The following is a 6,861-nucleotide window of genomic DNA, read 5'->3' on the forward strand; positions in this document are numbered from 1 at the left end:
AGATTGTGCCTTGACCATTGACAAGAACAGACATAGGTACATGAAAGCACATACATACATACATATATATACTCATTTGTTCGTGGACGGCCAGTTGAGTTGCGGGGTTTGAATGAGGGCTGGAGTGAAGAGATTATAAGAATACGATAGAAACCGCTAGCAATAGCTATTAATTTCTTTCCCAAACTCCCTGTTAAAATATCAACGGGCACAAACAGTACCCACTAATGATTTTCTCAATGGTCTGTAAAATAATAATTAAAGATGAATGCCGCAAATATACATCTGTATGTATGTATTCATTTTCAAATATAAATATGCATGTGTTTGGAGAGAACTACATATGAAATACTTGATTACAAGTACAATTTGAAAAGTCACTCGTGCAGTCAGAAAAAGGCGTAGTCTTATAGAAAGCAATACATTTACAGGATTCAATTGCATTCGTTGCACTACCGACCGCAACAATTTGTAATGCAAACGGCTACCGAGCACCGCCTCTGCTAACTAGTATGCTGGAGCTTCTGAATAAATGCATGGGGTGGACCGGAAGTGAGGGGACGACCGAGGCCGTATTCTTGCAGAACCATTTGTCACCATCCTGGGCTTCTAGATGCACCGGGCTAGTCCCTAGGGAGCAGGGACACGCAACAACAGGCCAAACCACCAACCCACCCACCCACCCGCCCAACGCTACAACAGAATATGTTTATACTGCGTAATTCGCCAGGCAGGGAGACGGATCAAAGGTTCTGGATGCATCATCAATCATTCCTCGTAATTAAATTGGGTACACGAGAAACGTAAAAGTGTAGGCATTGTTTCAGATTTTCCATAATTAGCAATTTTATCTAGTACTACGCTATTGGTGAGGGTACATACATACATACATACATTAATGGCCCGACGAAACAATATGACTATTAGTTGATTTGGTGACGAGTCAACGTTTCAGAGTAAAATCAATATCTAGTCGCCTTGCATATGCAAAATTATGCATACAATGTGATTAAAATGCGCTCAATCGATAACGTGTAGCGATTATTACATTGAGGGTTTCAATTTTGGTGACACAGACTTACAAACAAAGCATTCCATATTAAGTTTTAATGTAAGTTCAGTAAATGATCGTATTAAACAAAAATGATCAATGATGATCACAATGCAAATGTAGAAGACAATGGTGAAAACTGATGAAACTAATTAATTATTGTGAAATAGAAACTATGCTGTCTCCATTTACGCAAAATTTTCTGGGGTTCATTATTTAAATACGTACTTTGACCCCAGTAATATTTGAATATATGTGTGTATGTAATTAGAGCAACAACAGTATGCTTCTCATATTTATAGAAAACTCTTTAGAGAGTTTACAAGCATAAGTTTTAATTAGTTTCTATAAAAATCTTATTTTTCCACCGTTTAACCATAAGTTTTAACTGTTACGAATTATAATTATAACCATGTGATTTTTCAGCTACTAGTATTAAAAGTTGATATTTTATGAAAGTTTTAATATTCTTCGTCATTCCAACCAAATGACCCTTTTCTTTTATCTTGTTTTCTTCCTCCTGTTTCCAACAAAAATAGATAAAATCAATACATGAAGTTCATAAATAAAGATAACATCCTATACTATTAAATCTATATATGTACATATGTAAGTATATAAATATAAATAGTAGTAAAATAAAATTATTACCCACTACTACTTATTGGTATTTTTATTCAAAATAATAATTTTATATACAAATTATAAAAGAGGTGTGTTTTTAAAAAACTTTTTTTAAATACTTACACCCAAAGTAACAAATAAGTGTACTCTTTACTTCCCTCTTTTAAAATCTCGTTCGACAAAACACACGTTTCATATTTCATCATTCAACGTGAGGAATAAAATACAATAGCACAAATGAAAAAGAATATTATTTCAAATCTTTATTTACATATTTACACGAAAATTTCATTTTAAATTATTACTATTGTAGGAATTGATGTATAATTACTTAATGTAAGAGTAGAGTGAAATAGTTGTTGCACGTTACTGTTAGTTATTAACAGTTGGTACCCCAGAGGCCGATTGAATGCGGGCCACTGTGATTGGTCGGAGTGTCAGCAGTATGTGCATCATGCTTGGTGCGATGGAGCGTTGATTTGGCTGTATAAAAATTAGTCTATAAAGTCGTCTATCATTTCTGCCTCTTCACGATCTTCCCTTACATGAATCCCCACACTATTGTTTGTCTATTTTCAAGATAATTAATAGTATTTTAATGCATATTTTAGAAAATCTCCTGTTTCTAAATACAGAAAGATAAACAGAGATTTTCAACAGTCTATGTATATAAGGTAGAGTAGTATTTGTGATTCGCCAACGTTGCGTATAGGAATCGAGGTGTACTTTTGTGCGTGTTATCCATACTTTATGTTTGCGAATAGGGGTGTAAATCACGTTGTTTTAACGGTGTGCAAATTTTACGTTCGTCGTCGTGTCACCAAAGAACGACGTCAGGAAACGAACAAAGGAGGAATTATGTGGAAAGTATGCGATCGCGTGCTAAACTCTCCCCTGTGGCGTGAATTTTTCATGCCTTTAAGGGTGTGAAATGTGGCAAAACAATAAATTTATGGTCGGCCAATTGATAAATATTATTCACTTAAGCGAAAACCTGAACAGGCTTTCGCACGCCACTCACTGGCTCATAATGAAGATGCCGCTTATTATTATGCTCCTAAATTATGCATACTTCAGATTTAGGGCATAGACTTCAACACAGCATGTGCAAATCGGATTCAATTTACTCAACAGCTTGAACCGCTCTTATAATACTTAAAGTTCATGTTATATATAAACTATCATTGTGCATATGTAATATTATCCCATCCTTGTTCTGAAGTAAAATTTAAACATGCATATGTACCAGTGGCGTGCCGCGAATTTTAAAACAGGGACGAGATATAGACAAAAAAAATATTTTAAATTTTAAGTCTTGAAGTTATGAGTATAGTGTAATGTAATGTAATGTAATGAAGTAGCTCAACTTTCTAAACAACATATTTTTTGTGTTCAAAACTTCTAAATGATTTGTCGAATAATCGATCTAGAATGCAACATTTCAAGGTCTTGTGTTTTGTTTACGGCCGCATTGATTTGTTCTGAGGGAATCGTTTCGTGAGCTAAGTCCCTTAACATATTTGTATTCAAGAAGCTCTGTCTAAAATCAGAATGATGTTTGATTTTTGAGACACAAATCAGAATAGTTTTAGTGAAAATTCCATAAATGCTTGAATAGACAAGCAAATTAAAAAAAGTTTTGTCTTCGACGGAACGCTTGTGCATAACAATTTGCTTCTACCGCAAAGGGAACATAAATGTGACGGCGAGTCCGTGCAACTGAATGACGTGGCAGACCATACCATAACAATACACTACCGCTACCACTACCTTAAATATAGCCTTAAATAAGTTTGATTTGATTTGAATTTATTCTTATGAATTTAAATATATTGTAATTAAATTGTTGATATTTTTATAAGCTTTCTTAAATTTCAACTAACGGCACGCCACTGATAAGTACATACATACATTTTTAGGTATGTGAAAAGGTATGTTTATTTTGTCGTTGTGAACATCTGCAGTTTTCAAACCACTAAATTTTATAATGTATAATTACATGATTTGTCATGAAGGCGCAAAGGCTATCATATCAATTAATATTCGGTTTCCAGTGCCGTAGATTATATATATATATATATATATATATATATATATATATATATATATATATATATATATATATATATATATTTATATATATATATATATATATATATATATATATATATATATATATATATATATATATACATATATATATATATATACATATATATATGTATATTCTTTTCTTAGGCAAAAACCAAATGATCGCAATCAGATCAGAGAGCGGAGTAATTATTAGGAATAGAGAAGAGATCATAGACAGAGTTTATACGTTCTATGCAAAACTTTACGAGAACAACAACGGTCAATTTCCCGCTCCGGAATCGACACACGGCCAAAGGGTTCCTGCAGTATTGCCTTGCGAAGTAGAGGCCGCGCTAAAAACTGCAAAAAACGGTAAAACCCCAGGGGAAGATAATATTCCCATTGACTTACTAAAATGTGGCGGCCCCCCCCTAATTAATATCTTAGCTAGGCTTTTCAGCAAATGCATCCAGAACCAAGCTATACCAGAAGGATGGAATAACGCAACTATCATTTTAATACACAAAAAAGGCGACAAAAGCGATATCAAGAACTACCGACCCATTAGTTTACTTTCAGCGGTCTACAAGCTCTTCACGAAGGTTATTACAGAAAGGCTGAGGAATATCCTCGACGAGAACCAGCCTATAGAGCAGGCAGGGTTTAGGGCAAATTTCAGCACAATGGACCACCTCCAAGTAGTTGGCGAACTAATCGAGCGCGCCAACGAATATCAACGGCCATTGTGCCTAGATTTCGTCGATTATGAGAAAGCCTTCGATACAGTTAGTCATAATGCAGTACTTAACGCTCTACAAACACAGGGAGTGCCGGAACCCTATGTGGGACTGTTAGCTGCAATATATAAGAATGCCACAGCTTCGGTTAAAATTTTTTCAGGTACAGATAGATTTAGCATAGGAAAAGGAGTAAGACAAGGAGATACAATCTCGCCCAAGTTATTCAATGCGGTGCTTGAGGGAGTTTTCAGGAACTTGGATTGGGATACAGCCGGAGTAAGCATCAATGGTCGCTTTTTGAGTCACCTTCGGTTCGCAGACGATATAGTTTTAGTAGCTCGTGATTCAGCTGACCTACTTATCAGACTAACACAGCTGGACAGGGAAAGTAGAAAAGTAGGATTAAAAATTAACGTAGATAAGACTAAACTAATGTTCAATAGTTATTGCATGCCTGATAGCATCCCCTTAGATGATAAACCAGTAGAAGTAGTAAATAATTATTTATATTTAGGTCAAATAATTGACATGTCTGGTAGTAAAAATGAAGAGATAAAGAGACGTATGAAATTAGGATGGAGTGCATTTGGACGGATGAATGCTGTTTTTAAATCAAAAATGCCACTCTGCCTGAAGAAAAGGATCTTTGATCAATGCGTTTTGCCAGTGATGACGTATGGATGTGAAACTTGGACACTGAACGCCAAGATGCTAAATAAAATCCAATGCACTCAAAGAAGTATGGAACGCTGTATGCTTGGCATAACGAGGAAAGACAGAAAGCGGAACACGTGGGTGAGAAATATGACAAGGGTAGTGGACATAGTGGATAGAGTGAAGAGATTGAAATGGCAATGGGCGGGTCACGTAGCTAGGAGGATGGACGAAAGGTAGACAAAATAAGTGCTTGAATGGTACCCGAGAGAAGGCAAAAGAGTAAAAGGAAGACCGCAAGGAAGATGGGTGAACGAAATTAGGAAAATGTGCGGAATGAGATGGATGAGTGTTGCGCAAAGCAGAGACGAGTGGAAGCGTGTTGGAGAGGCCTTCATCCAGCAGTGGATGGCGAATGGCTGTAAATGATGATGATGATGATATATGTATATATATATATGGGTATTTATTTATTTTAAATTAAAGTTTCAACTTTTTTAGCTAAATGAATAAAGGGAAAGACAGAATGGTACGTGGCTCATGGTTTTTTTTTATATAATTTTGCACATGCAAAAAAAACGCTGGACATTTCCCTCGCTCCCTTGAATGTTTTTGGTGATATTTTATCCTTGTATTGACAAATATATATATTTGACACTGTTCGATGACGATGATTTCCATATTTGATGAAATGTAGAAGAAAAGTTTGGAAATAATAAGATGATACGAATTGCATATGGAACGTGCATACTTGGTATGGGCAACCTCTGCCTTGTGTAGATAGATACCTTAAAGTGTGTTCTTATCCTAAGCTAGAACGGATGTGAAACAAAACGCTGACGTTTTTATGATCATTGAGTATTCGTGTATGAAGAGGGGTTTCATGCTATTTAATTTGTCGTATACGTAGGATATATTAAGATGAAATACATATAATATCAGGATAAACGCTTATCTACATATATCTCTTTGCTATCAAATTCCATTATTACTAGTATAATATAATACTTTGTCTAATAAAATAAACGTATAAATTTATTTTGAGTGCTTTTTTGTTGGAATTTACATAAAACATAGGAGAATTTTCTCAGAAAAAATCCATTAAATGACTACACACATACATGCGTATCCGTTGCATTGATGATCACCCCTACATGCATCACAACACTGTTTATTGTGGTGCTTTGTTTTGAAGGGCGAATAAATACACGTACCGTATACTCCCCTTCTCCCCAGAGGAGGGACTGCACTGCAGATTAATGACGTTGGATATACGAATTGCTGTCAAAGACCGCACGCTTTTCACTGCACGGTCGGAAAAACCGAGAGAAAAATTTCCGCACATATCCCAGCATACGTATAGTTAATATAATAATAATCGTCGAGACGTATTAAACGTCTGATTGAATTACGAAATTCAGCCCCAAAGTTTCAATCAAGCACTTACCTACATATATACGTACGGGCCACGTCTCGCGAGACCTCCTCCAGGTAATGAATAAATGCTGTGCCCAAGAATGGGTTAGGTCTGTCTTGGGGCTGCGATGAAGGGTAGGTGGGGGTTGGTTGGTTTCCAGAAGAGGCCTGTCGTGTGTTAGTCTGTTACTTATGCAAATTGCGTTACCGGCGAGACGTTTCCTCGGCTTTATTTGTTTAGAAGGCGGCGCACGCCACTGGGAGAACTCTTCCTTCCTTCCTTCCCGTGGAACTCGGGACGTA

At 36.0% G+C, this 6,861-nt stretch overlaps 1 long non-coding RNA gene across 1 annotated transcript in view; it reads right to left on the reverse strand.

The window, feature by feature from the left end:
* LOC143909957 (uncharacterized) overlaps window positions 1–5,584 on the reverse strand; it is a 420,033-nt gene extending 414,449 nt beyond the window's left edge. The window contains exon 1 of the long non-coding RNA XR_013260423.1: window positions 4,598–5,584. This is a non-coding gene — a long non-coding RNA (uncharacterized LOC143909957). The remainder of the gene's footprint in view (window positions 1–4,597) is intronic.
* Window positions 5,585–6,861: the final 1,277 nt, after the last annotated feature.

Source organism: Arctopsyche grandis, chromosome 3 (genome assembly GCF_051622035.1).
Source record: "Arctopsyche grandis isolate Sample6627 chromosome 3, ASM5162203v2, whole genome shotgun sequence".
Taxonomy (NCBI): domain Eukaryota; kingdom Metazoa; phylum Arthropoda; class Insecta; order Trichoptera; family Hydropsychidae; genus Arctopsyche; species Arctopsyche grandis.